Source organism: Vombatus ursinus, unplaced genomic scaffold (genome assembly GCF_900497805.2).
Source record: "Vombatus ursinus unplaced genomic scaffold, bare-nosed wombat genome assembly UNPS02014817.1, whole genome shotgun sequence".
Taxonomy (NCBI): Eukaryota; Metazoa; Chordata; class Mammalia; order Diprotodontia; family Vombatidae; genus Vombatus; species Vombatus ursinus.
The window spans coordinates 5,845,780-5,868,438 of record NW_020954595.1 but is presented as its reverse complement, the minus strand read 5'-3'; positions in this window follow the sequence as shown (position 1 = coordinate 5,868,438).

Genomic DNA, 22,659 nt, shown 5'->3' with positions numbered 1-22,659 from the left:
ATCTATCTATCTATCTATCTATCTATCTATCTATCTATCTATCTATCAACTACCTATCTATATATGCATGTAATTTTCCCTCCAACTACCCCAATACTGACAAAGGTCTCATGAGTTATAAATATCATCTTTCCCTGCAGGAATGTAAACATTTCAACCTTAATAAGTCCCTTATGATTTCTCTTTCCTGTTTATCTCTTCATGCTTTTCATCAAGAATGCTTGAAAGTCCTCTATTTCATTAAATGACTATTTTTTTCCCCTGAAGGATTATACTCAGTTTTGCTGGGTAGGTGATTCTTGTCTGTAATCCTATCTCCTTTGCCCTCTGGAATATTATATTCCAAGCCCTCCAGTCCCTTAATGTAGAAGCTGCTAAATCTTATATTCTCCTGATTGTGTTTCCACAATACTTGAATTGTTTCTTTCTGGCTACTTGCAAAATTTTCTCCTTGACCTGGGAATTCTGGAATTTGGCTATAATATTCCTAGGAGTTTTCCTTTGAGGATCTCTTTCAGGAGGTGATTGGTGGATTCTTTCAGTTTCTATTTCACCCTCTGGTTCTAGAATATCAGGGTGGTTTTCCTTGATAATTTCTTGAAAGATGATGTCTAGGCTTTTTTTATCATGGCTTTCAGATAGTTCAATAATTTTTAAATTCTCTCTCCTGGATATATTTTCCAGGTCAGTTGTTTTTCCAATGAGATATTTCATGTTGTCTTCTATTTTTTTCATTCTTTTGGTTTTGTTTTACAATATCTTGATTTTTCATAAAGTGACTAGCTTCCATTTGCTCCATTCTAATTTTTTTCTTTTTTTTAAATTTTTAACATGTGTTTTTAAAACTTTGGGTTACAAATTTTCTCCCTTTCTCCCTCCCCCCCCCCACCTTCATTGAAAAGGCAAGCATCTCAATACAGGTTATAGATGTGTAGTCTGCAAAACACTTCCATAGTAGTACTGTTGTGAAAAACTAAGTATATTTCCCTTCATCCTATCCTACCCCCCATTTATTCTATTCTCTCTTTTGACCCTGTCCCTCCTCAGAAGTGTTTGCTTTTAATTATCCTCTCCCCCAATCTGCCCTCCCCTCTATCAACCCCCTGCTCTCTTGTCCCCTTCCCCCCTTATTTTCCTGTAGGGTAAGATAGATTTCCAAACCCCATTGTGTATGTTATTCCCTCCTTAAGCCAAATCCTATAAGAACAATATTCACTCATTTCCTCTCACCTTCCCCCATTTCCCCTCCACTGTAAAAGCCTTTTCTCATCTGTTTTGTGTGAGATATTTTACCCCATTCTACTTCTCCCTTTCTCCTTCTCCCAGTATAATTCTCTCTCACTCCTTAATTTTATTTTCCAGATATTACCCCTTCATCTTCAACTCACCCTGTGCCCTCTACCTAACTATCTATACATACATATAATTTTTTTCCCTCCCACTAATACTGACAAAGGACTCATGAGTTACAAATATCATCTTTCCCTGCAGGAATGTAAACAGTTCAACCTTAATAAGTCTCTTATGGTTTCTCTTTCCTGTTTACCTCTTCCATGTTTCACTTGAGTCTTGTATTTGAAGGTTAGATTTTCTATTCAGCTCTGGTCTTTTCCACAGGAATGCTTGAAAGTCCCCTATTTCATTGAATGACCATTTTTTACCCCAAAGGATTATATTCAGTTTTGCTGGGTAGGTGTAGTCCTGTCTCCTTTGCCCTCTGGAATATCATACTCCATGCCCTCCAGACCCTTAATATAGAAGCTGCTACATCTTATGTTATCCTGATTGTGTTTCCACAATACTTGAATTGTTTCCTTCTGGCTGCTTGCAATATCTTCTCCTTGACCTGGGAATTCTAGAATTTGGTTACAACATTCCTAGGAGTTTTCCTTTGAGGATCTCTTTCAGGAGGTGATTGGTGGATTCTTTCAATTTCTATTTTGCCCTCTGGTTCTAAAATATCAGGGAAGTTTTCCTTGATAATTTTTTGAAAGATGATGTCTAGGCTCTTTTTTTGATCATGGCTTTCAGATAGTCCAATAATTTTTAAATTCTCTCTCCTGGATCTATTTTCCAGGTCAGTTGTTTTTTCAATGAGATATTTCACATTCTCTTCTATTTTTTAATTCCTTTGGATTAATGTTACAGTGCCATGATTTCTCAAATTGTTCTTATCTTCCAATTTCTCCTTTCTGATTTTTAAGGAAGTATTTTCTCCAGTAAGCTTTTGGACTTCCTTTTCCATTTGGCTAATTTTGCTTTTTAGGGCATTCTTCTGCTCATTGGTTTTTTGGACCTCTTTTGCCATTTGGATTAGGCTATTTTTTAAGGTGTTATTTTCTTCCGTATTTTTTAGGTCTCCTTTAGCATCACTCTCAGTTTTTCCTCTACTTCTCTTACTTGCTTCTCAAAGTCCTTTTTGAGCTCTTCCATAGCCTGGGACCAATTCATATTTTTCTTGGAGACTTTGGATGTAGGAACTTTGGCTTCATTGTCTTCTTCTGGTTGTATGTTTTGATCTTCTTTGTCATCAAAGTAAGATAATATAATCTGACTCTTTTTGCACTGCTTACTCATGATCTCGGTCAATTACTTGAGCTATAAACTCTTTGCTAAGGTAGGAGTCTGTTTCCAGTGTGGAGAATGTACTGTTCCAAGCTTCAGGGGTTTTGTGCAGCTGTTTTCAGAACTCAAGCAGCTGTTTTTTTGTGCACAGGCAAAGCAAGAGAATCCTGCACCAGCAGAGAGATCCCTGCAATCCCCCTCTGATCAGCCACTGGATTCCCCCTCAGTCTGTGGGCCAGAAGCTCAGGAGGCAGCTGCTGACCCCAGGCAGCACTCGGGGAATGGGGCTGGAGCCTCACCATCCTTCTCTCTCAGCACCGCAGAAACAGATTTTTCCCACTGACCTTGTAAGTTGTCTTTGGCATTCCTGGATTGAGAAGTCTGGAAACCACCAGAGCTGCCTGTGATTTAATCCTCTCAGGCCTGCTCCAGGTTCGCAGCAGCCTGCGTGCCCATGCTAAACTGTGCTCCTCTCCCCGCCCAGCACAATATACCTTTCTGATCAACCATCCAGGCTGTCTTTGGCTGGAAATTTGTTTCACTCTGTCTTTTTGTGGGTTCTGCTGCTTTATAATTTGTTTAGAGCCATTTTTATAGGTATTTGGAGGGGTTTGGGGGAGAACTCAAGCAAGTCACTACTTTTACTCCACCATCTTGGCTCCATTCCTCCATTCTAATTTTTAAGGAAATATTTTCTTCATTGAACTTTTGGATTTCCTTTTCTATCTGGTCAATTCTGCTTTTTAAGGCATTCTTCTCTGCATTGGCTTTTTGGACCTCTTTTGCCATTTGGGTTAGTCTATTTTTTAAGGTGTTATTTTCTTCAGTATTTTTTGGGTCGCCTTTAGCAAGCTGTTGACTTGTTTTTCATGATTTTCTTGCATCACTCTCATTTCTTTTCCAAGTTTTTCTTCTACTTCTCTTATTTGCTTCTCAAAATCCTTTTTGAGTTCTTCTATGGCCTGGGACCAATTCATATTTTTCTTGGAGGCTTTGGATGTAGGAACTTTGACTTTGTTGTCTCCTTCGGGTTGTATGTTTTGATCTTCTTTGTCACCAAAGAAAGATTCTATGGCCTGACTTTTTTGCAGTTTGCTCATGTTCCCAGCCAATTACTTGAGTTTTAAACTCTTTTTCAAGGTAGGGGTCTGCTTCCAGTGTGGAGGATGTACTGTCCCAAGTTTGGGAGGTTTTGTGCAGTTGTTTTCAGAGATACTTCTCGGGTCCTGTAAATTTTCAGTTCTTCCAAGGTGCTATGATTAAGGGCGAGGTGTTTACTCCTTTCCTGGCCTATGATCTGGTCTATGAGTGACCACAAGCACTCCTTTCTGCCTTGGAACTGTGAGGAGGATTCCCTCTGCACTGCTGCCATAAGCTCTGCTATGCCAGTGTTCCTCCTCACCCCAGGATCACCACCCAGAACTGTGACCCAGATCCAAGCATGGGCAAAGCAAGAGATTCCTGCCTCAGCAGAGAGATCCCTGCAATCCCCCTCTGATCAGCCACTCAATTCCCCTCAGTCTGTGGACAGAGTTCAGGAAGGAGCCACTGCCCCAGTGCTACACTGGGACTGGGGCTGGGATCAAGCTTCCCTCTCACCGCGGTCACAGACTTTTCCTACTGACCTTCTAAGTTGTCTTTGACATTTGTGGGTTGAGAAGTCTGGAAACTGCCACAGCTGCCTATGATTCAGTCCTCTGAGGGCTGCTCCCAGGTTTGCTGAGGCCTAATCTTTGCCTACTCAGCCCACGCTGAACTGCATTCCTCTCCCAGCCCAGCACAATAGACCTTTCCAATCAACCATCCAGGTTATCTTGGGCTAGAAATTTGTTTCACTCTGTCTTTTTGTGGGTTCTGCTACTCTAGAATTTGTTTAGAGCCATTTTTACAGGTATTTGGAGGGCTTTGGGAGAGAACTCAAGCAAGTCACTGCTTTCACTCCACCATCTTGGCTCAACCCTCTGGGTAAGTCATTTAACACTGTTTGCCTCAGTTTCCTCATCTTTAAAATGAGTTTGAGAAGGAAAGGCAAATCACTCTAATATTTTTACCAAGAAAACCCCAAATGTTTAATACGTTTAATGAACTATTAAACTATTTTATATTGGTTAAAAAATTGAAAAGTAGATCCATGTAAGCAATAATCAGAAACAATCAGATTCAACAACTCAGTGTTCAATAAATTCATGAACAGAAAACCTCAAGGAAAACCGGAAAGGACTTTGACAAAAAGAGGTTTAGACAAACATCTTGTACAATACACCAAGTAATATCAGACTTAAACGTAACAGGTCATATCATTTAAAAATCCAAGCAAAATGCATGGAAGTGTTTTTCCCAACTATGACAAGGAGGAGAATTGTTAATCAAACAAGAATTAGAGGAGGTCAATCATTTTGATTGTATGAAATTGAAAAGCTTTTGCATAATCAAAATGAATTCAATTCTGATAATAAGTAGTCAAGGGAAATGAACAATTATTAAAAGAATTACAAAATATTGATGACCAGAGGCAGTGTAGGGTAATAGAGTTATCCTGGGAGTCAAAAAGACTTGGATTCAAGTCCCACCCCAAAACATATGTGTTGCTTGATCTTGAGGAGGTATTTAACTTCTCAGTGACACAGGCAAGTCCCAAATCCTCTAAGTTTCCAGGATGAGGGTGATAATCTTTGGTAAAGTTAGTGTCTTCAAAAGAGAGCTCCCTATGCCAAGGAACTAATAAGTCCAGATCAAAAGGAAAAAAATATAGGAAATGAAAGATGACTCCCAATCACTAATAAAAAAAGAAACCTAACTCACAACACTCTTAAAGTTTCACCTCAGAATCATCAAACTGGCAAAAATGGATGAAAAGAGAACAAAACCATCAGTATTGGGAGAGCTGTAGGAAGACAGAGATACTAATATGTGAGGGATTGTCTAATGTTGGCTACGTGCCACATGGGGGTTGTGGCAAGATGGGGCAGGGACAGGATATTAGGAAGTAACCGGAGCTCACGCTCCTGAGGCAGGGGGCTGTGCCATGTGGAGTTGTGGTGAACTGGGACGGGAACTGGATACAGGGAAGAAACCGGAGCTCACGCTCCCGAGGCAGGGGGCGGTGCCATGTGGAGTTGTGGTGAACTGGGGTAGGAACAGGATACAAGGAAGTAGCTGGAGCACGTGCTCCTGAGGCAGGGGGCTGTGCCACATGGGAGTGGGATGGCAGAGAACGAGCTCCCTTTGTCTAGTCCTCTCCCTAGGTGCAGCGCTAACCCCAGATGTCTCCTTCCGGTATCTGGGCCTACCTTCCTTTGTCACATCCTCTCCCTTTGTGCAGCGCTAACCCCAGACATCCCCTTCCAGTATCTGATCCTACAACCAATCACTAGTAGGCGGGCTGAGGAGGAGGGGCTAGGAAGGTATATAAGGGGCAGTAGGGATCGGAGCGTGCTCTCTCTTGCTCCTGCACGTGTACTCGTGCTTTCCTACTTGGCCTTGCTGTGATGGTCTCTGAATAAAGTTCGAACGCTTGCACCTCCTGATCGACTCGTCTCTGTGTTTATCCGGGTGGGCTCCAAGGACTGGTGAGTATGACCCTGGCAGCCTACTCCTGTTAGAAGGAGAGTGCACGGCCCAACCAGCACACTAATACATTATTGATGGACTGTGCATTGATCTAATAATTGTGGAAAATAATTTGGAACTGTGCTTTTTTTTTTTTTTTGCTTTTAACATTCATTTTTATAAAATTTTGAGTTCCAAATTTTTCTCCCTCCCTCCCTTCCTAACCCCTCACCAAGACAACAAGCAATCTGATTTAGGCTATACATGTACAATCATGTTAAACATATTTCCACATTAGTCATGTTGTGAAAAAAAGGAATAGAACAAAAGGGAAAAGTCATGAAAAAAAAACCAACAACAAAAGTGAAAATAGTATACTTCGATCCGCATTCAGACTCCATAGTTCTTTCTCTGGATGTGGATAGCATTTTCCATCATGATTCTTTTGGAAATGTCTTGGATCATTATATTACTGAAAAGAGCTAAGTCAATCATAGCTGATCATCGCATATTGTTTTTGTTACTATGTACAATGTTCTGGTTATGCTCACTTCACTTTGCATCAGTTTATTTAAGTCTTTCCTGATTTTTCTAATATCTTCCTCTTCATCATTTCTTATAATACAATAATATTCCATTATATTCGTATACCACAACTTGTTCAGCCATTCCCCAATTGATGGGCAGCCCTTCAATTTCCAATTCTTTGCCACCACAAAAAGAGCTGCTATAAATATTTTTTCTACATGTGGGTCCTTTTCCCTTTTTCATGATCTCTTTGGGATACAGACCTAGTAGTGGTATTGCTGGATCAAAGGGTATGCAGTTTTCTGGCCCTTTGGGCATAGGGCCAAATTGTTCTCCAGAATGGTTGAATCAGAACTGTGCTTTTAAAAAGTGGCTGAAATGTCCATATCCTCCCCCAGGGCACCCATTGCTAAGCAGATAGCCCAAAAAAGGCAAAGGCAGAAAGAAAGGTCCCAGTATAGCACATTTTTTCAAAGCAGCACTTTATCTTTTCTATAGGGGCAAAGAACTGGGGATGGGGGTGGGGAGTAAGTGCCCATTGTCTAGGGGATGGACAAGCTATTCTGGCAAGTGAATGTAATGAAATCTTATTATATTGTAAAGTACTATAAATATGAGGAATTTGGAGAAATGGGAAGAGACATAAAAACATGTAGAGTAAAGCAGGTAGAACCAAGAATAGTAAAATACACAGTGATTACATGATAAAAATGGAAAGAAAAATAAAATAAAACAAAGCTGAATTCTAAGTAATTATAATGACCAATGATGGATCTGAGAAAAGAGGTGAGAATATTCACCTCCTTCCTCTTTTTCTTTGAGAAGTGAACGACTATGGGTGAAGAATGTTTAGATATATACATATAGATATATTACACACATACACATATATATGTGTTATATACACATACGCACACATATGTATATATACATATATGTATGCACACACATATATAAATATATATGTGTGTATGTATTTGAGCAACTAGGTGGTATAATGGATAGAGCACAGAACTTGTAGTCAAGAAGACTTGAGTTCAAATCCTGCCTGAGACATTTATTAGCAAGTAAGGGCAAATCATTTAACCTCTGTGTGTTTCCTCATCTGCAAAATTAGGATAATAATGGCACCCACCTCACAGAGTTATTGTGAGGATAAAATTATATATATATAGGTGTGTATATATGACATGCAGAGTGTTTTAAATGTATATATACACATATATGTACTATGTACACATGACATCCTATATGACATAACACTTGTTTTGTGTGTATATACATGTGCACATATATACATATGACATGTTCTAAATGACATATAGAGTGTTTCATATATGTGTGTGTATATACCACAGAATATAAGCTCCTTGAGGACAGGGAACTACTTCATTTTTGTCTTTGTATCTTCAGTTCCTTGAACCGAACATGGCATTAATAAATGTATGAGGATTGATCGGATTGGATGTTGGATATCGCTCTGGGAACGACTCAACTGTCTTTAGCAGGTGCCAGGCACTTCCAGCCTAGAGGAACTCTTCCATTTTTCAAAGCTAGAGGAGCAAAATTAGCCCAAAATATAAGTTATGGGAGCTATTGATGGATAAAAGACTATGGCATGGTCAACTTCACTGTGGTTAAACATCTGATTTTCATTGTTTTAAGGAGGGAGACAAGTATCAATCATATAGAAGGAAGTAGGTATGACTTTCCCAAAATTGTGTTTAATACTGGAGTTTCACGAGGGAAAATTATGATGAGATAAAGAAACAAAAAGCATCAATAAATTTTTTTAAAAGAAAAAAAGAAAGATTCCCAACAACTATACTTCCAGAGAATATTGTCCCACTCTCTTTTCCCTTTGAGTCCCTATGACTTGGAGCTCTAGGCCTGAGGCTCTCTGTTGCCCCCATATGCCACTGGCAGACTTTAAGGGTTTCCCCAACTCAGCTAGCTCTGCATAACCCAGCTATATACCCCATAACTCAGGTGCCATCCTGCTCACCTGGTCAGAACTTGACTCCATTTCACTTCTAACGTACTTCTGTCTCCAAGTATTTGAGGGCTTGCCACATGGAAAAGGTACTGAACTTGTTCTATTTGGCCTTGAAGGGCAATATTGGGAGCAATGAGTGGGGGTTAGAGAAATGCAATTTAACCTTGATGTCAAGGAAAAATACCTAACAGTGGGAGTTATCCAAAAATGTTATGGGAAGCCCAATAAGATAGTAGATTTCTCCCGCCTCTCAGTTTTTAACCAGAGCTAGATGACCAGTTGTCAGTGATACTGTAGATGACATTCTTATTCTGGTCTGGGTTGGAATCAATGATCACTAAGGTCCCTTCCGAAGCTGAACTTCTTCTTGTCTTCAGACAATCCAACTCCAATATAGGCAATATAGTGGTAATGATGTATCATCTTATAAATCCCTGAATACTCTCCAGGGCCATATTTCAGACTATAATATTACCAATCACTGCTTACCAATTCATCACACTAATTACTGATTACCACTCCACTGCTGATTTTTTCACCAGTCTGCCATCTTGTTGTTTTCCCCCCCAAGGTGCCAAGATTTCTTAATAAGATTGTCCCCTGGTTCAAGTTCCTGGTAGTGTCTTTAAGCATCCTGCCATTACTTATTTCTCTCTGAGTTTCTATTCTACTGATGCCATAGCTAGGAGGGAGGCCTATCAACTGATCTCTAAAGGGAAAGAATATGTTAGTTGAGGGTCTCCACAGCTTTTCCAATGGCCAAGATTCCAAATCACAGACTAATAGGTAACGGTGGTTTTCATCTAAATATCAACAGGCACAGAGTAAAGCCATGGCATTATTAATCTAAAAAGTGTTTAGGAATATGAAGATACAGTACAATCACTTAATGGACAAATTGAAATCACATGGGAGCACATCAATATGTCCTCAGTTGGCTGAGTAGAGGGACCATGTCATGGTCAGTGTTATTTCAAAAGCAGCTTGATAAATGACCTTACCATTATTTTCTCATTCTGTGGGTTTAGGTCAGACACTTATATTGTGACTTTGTTGGTATTGAGGCTGTTTTGCTCCATTTATAGGTTATTTAGTCTATTTTGGAAAGTTTACATGGTTTTGGTTTCAGTGACTAAAGGGGCTGAGGCTTTAAATAAGCCCGCCATGCTGATGAGCAAGATGAGGGCTCATTTCACCGAAGCTGAATCTGGAACCAGAAGGGCTTTGGATGAGACTCTGGCACAAAGGATGCCTGTGTTGCCTCCACTACCTTCTCATACCCCCAGTCCCCAGCCTCTTCAACTTGCATTTGTGGGTAACATTTTCTCCAGAAAGAAAAACTTGAGGTGGGAAGTTTAACCCTCAGCCTTTGCGAATCACAACGTGAGGGTGACAGTTTCCCAGTCTGGTGGGAATCAGACACTCATGTCAGGACTACAACCACCCACCCACCCCTGTGTCTAGAAAGTAATGTTCATAGGCATGCTGTAGCACACGGTGATGGGGAACCAGTCAGCTGTGGTGAAAACTCCAATGGAGATTAGTTGGATCAAATTCCTCCAGAGTCAGTGGATCCACATAGCAACAAGAAGGGAACAGTGGGAATGTTTCAAAAACATAGGACTGGAGTCTTCTAAAAGAAATTCCATTGTGTATATGCATGCCCACATTCTTACAAGATTGCTTAAGACAGTTTTTACCAAACATCAGGGTTAAATTGATCTATCAAATATACATGAAACATCTATATCATTGAACTAAGCACTGGTAATACAAAGACACAAAAGGAAGTCCCTGCCCTCAAGGAGTTTGCATTCTTATTCATCCATTCAACTAGCATTTATGAAGCTCCTATTCTCTTCCAGCTACTTTAAATGATAAGTCTGATGTCCCTCCTTGCATGTAGATAAACTATAAAATGCTAATAGTATCTGTCTACCCTCTGGTGTTATCCTAGGAAATGGGATCTTCGTCTCTCTATGGCCCAGCCAAGCTAACTACTCACTGTTCTCTAGATAAAATATTCCATTTCCCCTCTCTTTGAACCTTAGAATTGGCTCTGCCCCCATGCTTGGAATGGGCTTCTTCATCACCTCTGCCATCCAGAGTCCCTAGCATCCTTCAAGACAACTACTGTGCTCCCTCCTACATGAAGACTTCCCTAATATCCTCCCCACCCCACCTAGCTATGAGTGCTGTCCCTGCCCCACCCCCAGAATTACCTTGTATCTACTTATATGGTGTTTCTTCCAGTAGAATGTAAGTTTCTTATTTTACTTTTGTTTGTGAACCACTAGCAATTTGTACAATGTCTGGCAAATACTAGGCATGTAAATGCTTGCTGATTGACCGGTCGCCCATTCCTGGAATACCCTCCCTTCTCACCTCTACCACGTAGGATACCTCAATTCCCCCTAAAACTCATGTTGGGTGGCACGTTTGACACAAGGCCTTTCCTGACTCCCACCCCAGTTATTAGCACATTCCCTCTCTTAGTATGACTTCCTACATCCTGCACTTTTTGCATTGAGCTATTTGTGTGCTTTATGAGGCAGAGTAACCCCATAATGCATAGCGATGGGTGTTTGGGGACAAAGACTCTGGGAAGGCTGTGAGTGAAGGAGACTGGGATGAATTTGTGGGGAGTTCTAGCAGAGAGAAGGATGAAGTTATGCCCCAGACAAAGGTCTCATGACTGACCTCTGCGTGGAGGCCATGTGGACTTGGCAAAGTCAACTGCTTAATCTGGGAGTGGGACTTTCCTAGTCTCCTCATCATAGACTCTGAAGGAATCTGGACATCCACCCTGGGGGACAAAGCTAGGAAGGCAGAACCTAAAGATCCAGGTTGGGTGAAATGACCCGGGCTGACCTCTGAGCCAGGGAGAACTCGCTATCCCTCATTGCCCCACTTCTTTGGGGTTCTGCCTTCTTCCATGTGAGCACAGAGAATTAACACAGGAAGCATGAGCCTGGTTAGTGTCTACCCACAATGGTTTCCCCTTCCCAACCATTCCCTTTTGCTGTGGCATAGCCCATGGCTAGGTAAAAGAAAAACTTAGCACCCTAATCTGCAAATGGCATTGTTATTTGTGAATGATAGAGACTGGGGCTAGGGGTGGGGGCAGTAGTACAGCAATAAAAAGCTAGAGGCTCATTCAGCACCTCGAGTGAGGCTGGAAATGTGAGTCTGGCCCTAGGCAGACACTACTTGTGGTAGCCCCTGGCCTTTAGGCAGCCCAAGGTGATAAAGCCAGGAGAGACAAAGGAAGGTGTAAGAAGGAAGGGGAGAGAGGGAGAAAAGGAAAGGGGGGAGGGAGAAAGTGTGACAGAGAGAGAGAGAGAGGAGAGAAGAGAGGGAGAGGGAAAGAGAGAGGGAGCGAGGAAACAGAGAGAGAGAAAGAGAGAGAGAGAGACAGAGAGAGAAATTTTAATTTGACTCATCCCCTAAAATACAGATATATGTATATATAAATGTATACATATGTGTCTATATAATTATATATAATTTATGTGTGTGTATACAATATTTCAATTAGCCCAAAAGCCAAGGCCAAAAAGGGGATAAAGAAAAGGGGTTATAATGCCCCATGGGCTTTCCTAGATTCCTCTGTCTTTAGCACACAAACCTGTACCAGATTGACTCATTCTGTCTCCCCCCCCCCCCCCCCCCCCCGCCTCTGACCCATAGAACTCAAGCTCATTGAGGGCAGGGACTGTTTGGCTTTTATCTTTGTATCCCCGGAATCTAACACAACACTTAGCACATAGTAGGCATTTAACAAAAGTTTGTTGACCTGACTGATGCAGTATTCAAAGTCTTACAAAGTGTTCTCCTTACAACTAATTAAGATACAAGATGGATACTACAGATATTAATTAACATCTCCATTTTACAGATTGGAAAACTGAGACTCTGAGAGGTTAAATGTCTTTACCCATGGTCACAGAGCCATTGTCAGAGCTGACACAGGAACCCAGACCTCTTGATTCTAAGACCTTCTTTAAATTTACTACCCTTCAGACTTTTCAAAGTTGATTGCCTCTGAAGAGGAGGACCAGATTTAATTAGGATTAAATTTAATTAGGGGTTAGGGTTAAAATGTATCAGGACTCTAGATGTGCTGAGAGCACAGACTAAAGGATGTGCCCGCGTCATTGGCCTACTGGGGAGCACAGGACACAAGGACATTGATTTAATCATCACCCACTTACCATAAATACATAGCCTTCAGGAGATTGTAAGCTCTCTGAGGGCAGTCTTTGCTTTGCTTTTTTCCTTGGATCAATCTGAAGGATTTGCTTATCCAAGGGTCTGGTGCACCAGAAGGGTGTTTGTGGACTGAAATGAAATCGTAACAAAATCTGGCTGCTCACCACACCTCTCAGCAGTACAGACTCTGTCACCAGGTTTGGACACAGAACTCTGCCCGTGCAAAAAGCCTCCTGGACCACCATGGCAAGAAGCCCGGGGGGACTTGATGTGCAACAACATGGAAGACCTGCTCCATGAGGTGCCTTCTAAGGCCGCTTCCAGCTGTGCCCGGGAGCCTTGTGCCGACCGTCAGGAGCCATCGCCCCTTGGTTTTATCCACGTGAGTTAGACAGCGGTAGAAGCAGCCTGACAACAGTTCACGTTCATAAACTGTTTGAAGGTTGACAAAATGTTTTCACCATCAAGAACCACCATGACTTTCACTTTGGGGCCTAAAACATGTGTATTTCATTCTAAAGTTTCACTTTCTAAGGATCTGAATCATCTTCATTGTCTCACAGTCATCTCTGCCCAAGAACAATGAAGTTATAAAACATCCGGTTTGAGTGACATCTCCGATGGGGGGGCACCCCACTCTCGCAAATACGGCGTTCCAGGCAGCAGCCTGGGGTAGCACAAAGTGAATCGGTTTGGAGTCAGAACACTTGCGTTTGAATCCTGCTTCTGCTCCTTGATCCCTGTGACTTTAGGCATGCCATCTCCCATCTGTACCTCAGTCTCCCTCTCCATAAAATGAGGGAGTTGGACTGAGAGTTTCTAAGATCCCTTCCTGCTCTGAACCCTAGGGTGCTGCATGGCTGAAGTAATGTTCTCAGAGAAGTCCTTGGCCTTGGTGAATCATTAGAATCACGTCTTTAGGGCTAAGGGGGCTCTTAAAAATTTAATAGTCCAAGCCCTTCATTTTACGGATGAGGAAACTGAGGCAGAGTGGTTCGATAACTTACAAAGAAAGCAAATGGCAGAACCAAGGTGTAACCCAAGTGTTTACACTTGTTGGAGGGGGGAGGAACTGAGGGGTTGCTTTGGTCAAGATCACTAGTATAATGGGAGAAAATAAAATGAAATGACCCTAGGAAAATAGATCATGAGTAGGGAAAAGAAAAAAAAAAAAAAACAAACAAGGCGAAGCCCATATTGTACCTCTGTCTTGCTTTATAAGCCGAAGAGGCTCAGTCAGGCTCTGTCCCTGGCCTGCCAGCGGAGTTTAAGGTTCTTGTTGATTGAAAACTGTCTCCTGCAAAATGACTGAGTCCAGGTGGTCATTTCACATACTAATTAGTAAGTACAATTAAAGTGACAGTTTGCTTTTCCCCTTCACCAAAAAGCCTGGCCCAAAGCACCACGGGATGCAGGCTTTGTTTGGAGAGAAATGTTTAAGTCGCTGTTTTTCTCCTGGAAAATGTGGTTTAGCAAATTGACGGCTGTGCAAAGCCATTTTTTCAAACTTCCCACTCAGTTGAGTCACTCGTGGGGTGTGTCTGCTTTGTCTCATCCCGTGAGATCCAGTAATCGAAGGCTGCATGACCCGCACAGCCCCAGCCTCCTGCGTCAGGCCAAGATGCAGCAGCTGGGAACCAAGACAGGGCCCGGCTTCCTAAACACCGCGGTTAGCAAAATTGCATGTTGGAAGAAGGGGCCTCATCCTTGAAAAGACATCCATCCTATTAAAACATCCCATTAAAAAAAGAACCTGCTGAATATTCCCTCCGCCCTCCCCCCAAAGGAAGGGCTGGCTCTCCGCTGCACACGTTTTCCTGCCCAGCTCTCCATCCTTTGGCCTTCACAGAGGAAGCGCGATATGGAGCCCATAATTTCTGTGGTCCCAGCTGATGAGGCTCAGTGAAGGGAGATGGAGAGATGGAGCCAGCTGTTTCCCAGTGTGCCAGGGGCCCTTCACAAATGACAAGGTATTTTGCTAGAAAGACAGTATATAGATTCTGCCTTCATCATATCTCATTTCCAGGCCCTTCTCTCCAGTCACTTCCCCACCACCCCCGTCCAGGCCCCGCCACCTCAAATACTGTCTTGATCCATTTTCCAAACACTTGCCAGAAAGGTTTCAGTTCAAGTCCCTCTTCTGATACAGAGTGGCTGTGTCACCCTGGACAAGTCACTTAACTTTTTGGTGCTCTAGACTCCCATGACCATCAGTTTCAGAGAGGGTGCTGACCTGCATTCATTGAGGGAATTTCCTCACCAATGAAGCCACAGGATCAATCTCCATCCCTATCCCCTAAAACTAGACCTGATGCTGTCACTCTCCTGCTCAAACATCTGCAGTGGCTCTTGATTGCCCTTAGAAGAAAACACAAGCTTCTCAGTCTGGTCTTTAGAAGTCTCCATAATCAGGCTCGCATCAACCTTTCCTGTCCTCTTCCATGCTGCTCCTCTTCATGGAGGCCCACAAGCGGCTCCTTGTTGTATGTGAAGTTCTGTCCTTGTCATTGTAAAGGCTGCCATACTCCTCCAACACTCCCTCCTCACCTCTTCCTTCAAGGATCCCTAGCAACCTTTGAAAGCCACCTCCCAGAGAAAGTCTTAGAGATCCACCCCCCAGGTGTTAGAGCCTGCCCCTCCCTCACTGCCTTCTTGTATGCAATGTATTTTCACTTACAGATGTCCCTGACCAAAGGTAAGCTCCTTGAAGGCAGGAACTATTTGTTTTTGTCTTTGTTTCTCTCATACCTAGTACAATGCCTGGCACACAGTAGGCTCTTAATAAATGTCTATTTAATTGAATATAATAGGTCAGAACAGTTCTGTTGAAGTGCCCTCACCAAGTCACGCACAAAGACCAAATCATTCATTCAAATCGATGACCACTGATGGAACACCGACTATGTGCAGAGCCCTGTGCTTGCTGCTGGGGGAAAGATACAAAATATAGCTCAGACTAGTTTAAAACATTAGGTAAGACAATTCCTGTCCTTGTGAAGCTCACCATTTAGTAGGAGGCTAAGACACAAACACAGATGAGTATAATACAAAATGTACAGGATACACTTATTATGATACAAAATACAAAGGATACATATTTTAAAGAGATTCAGAGCCACAAAACAATATGTTATCTAAGGTCCAAGAGGAAAAAAAGCAGGGAAGGCTTCCTGGGGAAGACGGCATTGGCGTTTAATGGGTATGCAGGAATGTGTTATGAATAAAGCCATTTGTCACATCTGAGAACATTCTGTCTTATACATCATACTTCCTACCTTCCTACAGAAAGGTAAAAATAAGATTATATATGTAAAACACACATGTATGTGATTTATACATACATGTGCATATATAAGTACACACATGCACACACACGTATATTAATAAAGTCAATAAATTAGCAGGTTTCTCTAGATGTCTTTGGGGACAAAAGAGGGAGATTGAGGCAAAATGAGAGCAACCTGGTATCACGGAAAAAGTGAGATGTTTGGAGACAAAAAAAATTCTGGGGTCCAATCCTAAACCCACTACTTCTTTTTTTTCAATCAAAGACAAGGTTTATTAGAACATCCGCCATATTGGCCAGACTCTTAAGGAATCTAAGCATTTGTATCACTAATGCAAGCAGGCCAGATCTCAAGAATTTGAGCCCATGGCTAGATTTTAAGAATCTGAGCCAACCCACTACTTGTTACCTGCATAACCTTTGCCAAGTCATTTACACTCCTTAGGCCTCAGGGTCCTTACTTGTAAAATAAGGAGCTTGCATTAGGTCAGCAGTTCTCAAAGGGGGATGTGTGGGCTCCTGGGGGTCCCTGAAACCCTTTCAGGGAGTCCATGAGATCGAAACAGTTTTCACAATAAAATGAAGACATTATTTGTCTTTTTCACTCTGATTCTCTCCCAAGTCTATAGTAGAGTTTTCCAGAAGCTTCATGATCTGTGAATTGAAAATTGAGCTGCAAATACAAAGCCCATGTGAATGTCTCATCTGCAAAATTGTACTTTTGTCTTATGAACAGATGGATCTAGAGACATGGCTGGAATTGATGTTTGGCTTATACTTGTTCTAGATCAGCACCCGACTAATCACAGATCTTTTATGTGAATTCTCAGCCACAAACAAAAGTGGAGCTTTTAATCTCCTGATTTATCCTGGAACAATTATATTGACATTTGCATTGATGTGCCAAAACCATGGGAGGTAAAGCTACTGGCATTGTCGCCTGAATCAAGGCAGTAGAGCTACCCTGTACCAATCATCTTGTATTGTTCACACATACACACACACACACACACACACACACACACACACAAATGGCCAATTTCACTTAAGAATGCCCTTGACGAATTATGAAGCAATAAAATAATTAATTTTATTAAATCTCAACCTTTAAGTCCATGTCTTTTTAGGATTCTAAATGATGAAATGGGAAGACTCAGAGTACTTTTGCTGTATCCCAAAGCATAATGACTGTCTAGAGCAAAAGCCTTTGTGCGAGTTTTGAGTGGGGATCCAAACGCACTACTTTTCTTATGGTCACCATTTTTACTTGAAAGAATGATTGACATATTTATTCAGACTTAAGGATTAATAAACATTTTCTCAAAAAATGAATGAAATGAGCCTGACATTTCAAGGACAACAACTGACAGTATCTTTTACCAGTGATAAAATTGGAACCTTCAAGTGAAAAATCAGAATTTTTGGAAAACTTGGATTGCCACTGTGAGGTTGATAGATTCCCAATATTTAGAGACTTTTGTGATGAGATCAGTGGTAATATTAATATATGTGACTTTTTCATATGGTATTATGAATTTTATCACCATTTAGAAAATCTGCATAACTCAGGTAGCCAATATTTTCCAAATGGCCAACACATGATGTTACAAAGTCATGCATAGGGAAGAGATTCATTGAAAGTGCAAGATGAACCAGTGGATTTTAACGTAACCGAGGAGGAAAAGTTCATTGAGATGGTTGCAGATTCCACAGAGCAATCAATCTTTAAGAAACTACAACTTGTGTTTTGGTGTAGTGTCAAGAAGAATATACACAAATATCAGAAAAGACTATTACAATATTCCCCCTTTCCCAATTACATATCTATGTGAGGCCAGATCTTCATCTACTTCGACCAAGGCAACATATTGCCATAGATTGAATGCAAAAGCAGATATAAGAATCCACATGTCTCCTATCAAGCTAGACATTAAAGAGATTGCAAAAATGTAAAACAATGTCACCCTTCTCACTAATTTTTTTGTTTTGAAAAATATAGTCATTTCATATAATATGCTTTTCATGTTAATATACAATAGATTCATTATTGTTATTTTTAACGGATTAATAAATTTTTGATCTAAATCACTACTGGTTAGAGAAATGCAAATTAAAGCAACTCCAAGGTACCACCTTACACCTATCAGATTGGCTAATATGACAAAAAAGGAAAATGATGGATGTTGGAGGGGATGTGGGAAAACTGAAACACTAATACTCTGTTGGTGGAGCTCCGAACTGATCCAACCATTCTGGAGAACAATTTGGAACTACCCTTGGATCTAGCAATACTACTTATAGGTCTATATCCCAAAGATCTAAAAAAAAGGGGGGGAAGGGGGAGAACCTATTTGTATTAATATATATAGCAGCTCTTTTTGTGGTGGCTAAGAATTGGAAATCGAAGGAATACCCATTAATTGGGTAATGACTGAACATGCTGTGGTATATGATTGTGATAGAATTGTTTTGTGCTATAAGAAATGACAAACAGGAAAATTTCAGAAAAACCTGGACAGACTTACATGAACTGATGCAAAAAGAAGTAAACAGAATGAAGAACTGTGAATGACTTAGCTATTCTCAGCAGTACAGTAATTCAAGAAAATCCCAAAAGACCAATGATGAAATGCACCATCCACCACCAGAGAAAGAGCTGATATTGTTTGAATAGAGACTGAAGCATGCTATTTTCACTTTCTTTCTTTCTTTCATTCTTTTTTTATCCAAGTTTTATTGTACAAAATGATTAATATGGAAATGTTTTACGTGATTGCACATGTATAACCTATATCTGATTGCTTACCATCTCAGGGAGTGGGGAGGAGAGGAAAGGAGGAAGGGACAGAATTTGGAACTCAAAATTTTTTAAGTGCTAAAAATTGTTTGAATATGTAATTGGTGGAAAATAAAACATATTTTTAAAAAACAAAAATTAAATAGATAAGTATTTTAAAATCTATACTTTTAGTGTCAAGTATGGTAAATATCAATAGCTATAACCTCCTCAAGCAAAAACTCTTTAGGGTTTTAAATAATTTTTAAGTGTGTGAAGGGTTTCTGGTACCAACAAATTTGAGAGCCTTGGCACAAGATGACTTCTAAGGCTCCTTCCAGCTCTAAATTCTCTGCTTACTCTTCACATGTGCCAAAGAGAAGGCTGGTGATCTTTTGTTTCCTATTTGTTATTCTACCATTGCTTCTAGCTTGGATACTAAAATGGATCTGAGGTCTCCTTGCTGTGGGGAGCCTTCTCATTGGTGCATTAATTAATACAGCCAGTCTCAAAAGCAATTTGGAAGTATTCCCAAAAAGTTAGGGTTAAACTGTGTATACCTCTTGGCCCCACAATACCACTACTGGTCCTGTGCCCCCTAAAGAGAATAAAAGAACAAGAAAAAGTCCCATATATGTCTAAAAATATGCATATTGGCATATTCTATTGTAGCAAAGAAACAGAATCAAATGTAGTTACCCATCAATTGCTGAATGGCTGGACAAATTGTGGTAGAAAAATGTAATGGAATAAAATTGTGCCATAAGAAATGGCAAAAGGACAAATCCAGAGAATCCTGGGAAGATGTATATAAACTGATGGAGAGTGCATCAAGCAGAACCAGGAGAAAAATTTATGCAGTAAAAACAACATTGTAGAAAAAAATAATTCTGAAAGACTTAAAAACTCTGTTCGGTGCAATGACCAACAATGATTCCAGAGGACTGACAAAGAAGCATGCTAAATTAACCCTGATTGATTGGCCAACATGACAAAACAGGAAAATGATAAATGTTGGAGAAGATGTGGGAAAATTGGAACACTAATGCTTTGTTGGTGGAGTTGTGAAATGATCCAACCATTTTGGAGAACGATTTGGAACTATGCCCAAAGGGCTATAAAAATGTGCATACCCTTTGACCCAGCAATAGCACTTCTAGGGCTGTATCCCAAAGAGATCATACAAATGGGAAAAGGACCCACATGTACAAAAATATTCATAGCAGCTCTTTTTGTGGTGGAAAAGAATTGGAAATTGAGAGGATGCCCATCAATTGGGGAATGGCTGAGCAAGTTGTGGTATATGAATGTAATGGAATACTATTGTGCTATAAGAAATGATGAACAGGCTGACTTCAGAAAAACCTGGAAAGACTTGTATGGTCTGATGCTGAGTGAAGTGAGCAGAAGCAAGAGAACGTTGTACACATAACAGCCACATTGTGCAATGACTAATATTGATAAACTTAACCCTTTCCAGCAATACAAGGATCTAAGACATCTCCAGAGGCCCTGTGATGGAAAATGCTATCCACATCCAAAGAAAGAACTATGGAAGTTGAATTGCTATTTTTTTCTCTTCTGTTGAGTTTTGTTTCCTCTTTCTGATGGTTCCTCCTATTGGTTTTAATTTTTACTTACAACATCACTAATGTGAAAATATGTTTAATAGGAATGTAAATGTGTAGTCTATATCAGATTGTGTGCCGTCTTGGGGAGGGTGGTGGGGAGGAAGGGGGGAGAAAAATTTTAAACTCGAAAGCATATGGAAGTGATTATTGATAAATCAAAATAAATTAATAAAAAAAACTTTCCCCCAAAAAATTAACCCTGATTGAGAGGTACCATCTCACAATGTAGAATGAGATATACATTTTTAGACATAGCCAATGAGGTAATTGGTTTTGCCTGACTCATTTGTTGTATTTGTTGTAAGTGCTTTGTTTTTCCTTTTTTATTTTTTGAAGGAAAGCTAGTGATAAGGTTTTCAAAAAACAAGGCAGGAAAATCATTGAAACATTATTTTAAATGTGTAAACAAGAACCGAAGGATGTTCATAAGGGAACAGAGCAGCAGGATGGCTTTGAAAGTAAGGAGTAGGAATGAGAAGCATTAAGTTCTTTTTTTCCTGTTAAACATCTGGGAGTAGTTTCAGGTACTAGCTGGAATTGTTATTGTTTGTCATCAGTACCCTAGGAAAGAATTGAAGTTTCCTTTTTCTAGAGTTGAATGACAATTGGATCTCCTCAAGATTCAGGAAGTTATGCCAACACACTGGCCAGAAAGGAGCTATTATGGCTATGCTAATGACTTAAATAGATGTATCCACCACCCACTGATGCCATGGGCACCTGTGCATCTTTTTTTGCAGATTCCTCCTCAGCTTGATCTCATCTGAAACTCCCTCCAGGCCCCAGGTGAAGGTTCCACTTCCTTTGGGGAGAACAGGAGATTCAGTTTCCAGAATCACAAGGCATCATATCCTTCAGAGTATTTGAATGACTGTAAACCAGACGGTGGAGCATAGTAGAGCAGAGAAAAGTAGTCTCCGAGTCAGATGACCTGGATTTAAGCTCCACCTCTGATCCACACACTGGCTATGTGGCTGTGTATGGCAAGTCATGGGACCTCTCAGTGACCCCAGGCACCTCGCTAAGACTATAAGGTTCGGAATAAGTGCTGATCTGCACTGGTGGAGGGGGTGTCGTCACTGGGAGTTCCGTAATGCTTTTGAAATCACAGGTTCCAATGCCACCCCCTTTACGCTCCAAAGCATATGGGAAAAGATCATTGATGTGAATCTGTGACCAGTTTCCTGGGACCACCTTCTCTAAGAGAATTGCTTATTAGATGTTTGATAGTTGAGTCAACTTCTTGCCTGAAACTTCAAGAATCCTGGGGTCCTGGGTCCCCTGAATTGGGAAAGGGAAAGAATTCTTCTTTGGCAAGAACTCTATTATTCAACATCAGCATGCTGTCAAATCAACCAATCAGTCAATTAAATGAACCAAGCACTGTTCTGAGCACTGGAGGTACAAAGGCAAAAGTGAAATAATCCCTGCCCTCAAGGAGCTTACATTCTAATGGGGAACTTCATTATATACAAATTAAATAGAAGATAATTGGAGGGGGAGACACTTTTATCTAGCTGGAGCAGAAAATACTTCATGCAAAAGGTGGGGCTTGAGTGGGGCCTAAAATCTGGTGGTCTTATCAGAATTTGGAGACTTCAGACACGAAAAACTAGCTCTATTAGGAGACAATCAGCACCATGGACAGGGATAGGAGCCTGGAGTCCTAACAGGTGCAGGACCTCTGCTCGACTGTTACAACCTTCTGGGCCATCAGTGGGGCCTAGAAAGAAGAGGTTGCTGGTACCTTTTCCCAGGTTATCCAGCTTTGTGCCCATTGAGACCACAGATCTGAAGTTAACGGGAACCTCTCAGAGCTCATATAGTGCAAGCCCCTTATTTTGCAGACAAGGAAACTGAGAGTAGGGAGAGGAAGTGACTCACTTAAGGTGACACAGTTAATTAGGGAAAAATTCCGGATTCACTTCCAGGTAACATTACCCTGGAGCTGATGCCCTTTCTATTGTGTTACCCTGAAGTTTATATTGTTTACAAGTATAAGCCTAATGTGCCTTCAGGGTTTGAAAATAAAGGAGCAGCATTGTCCAAGTTTCCCCAACAGAAATGTCCAAGGAGTGGGTAGCTATGGATCTCTTCCCAATGTTCTAACTCATGA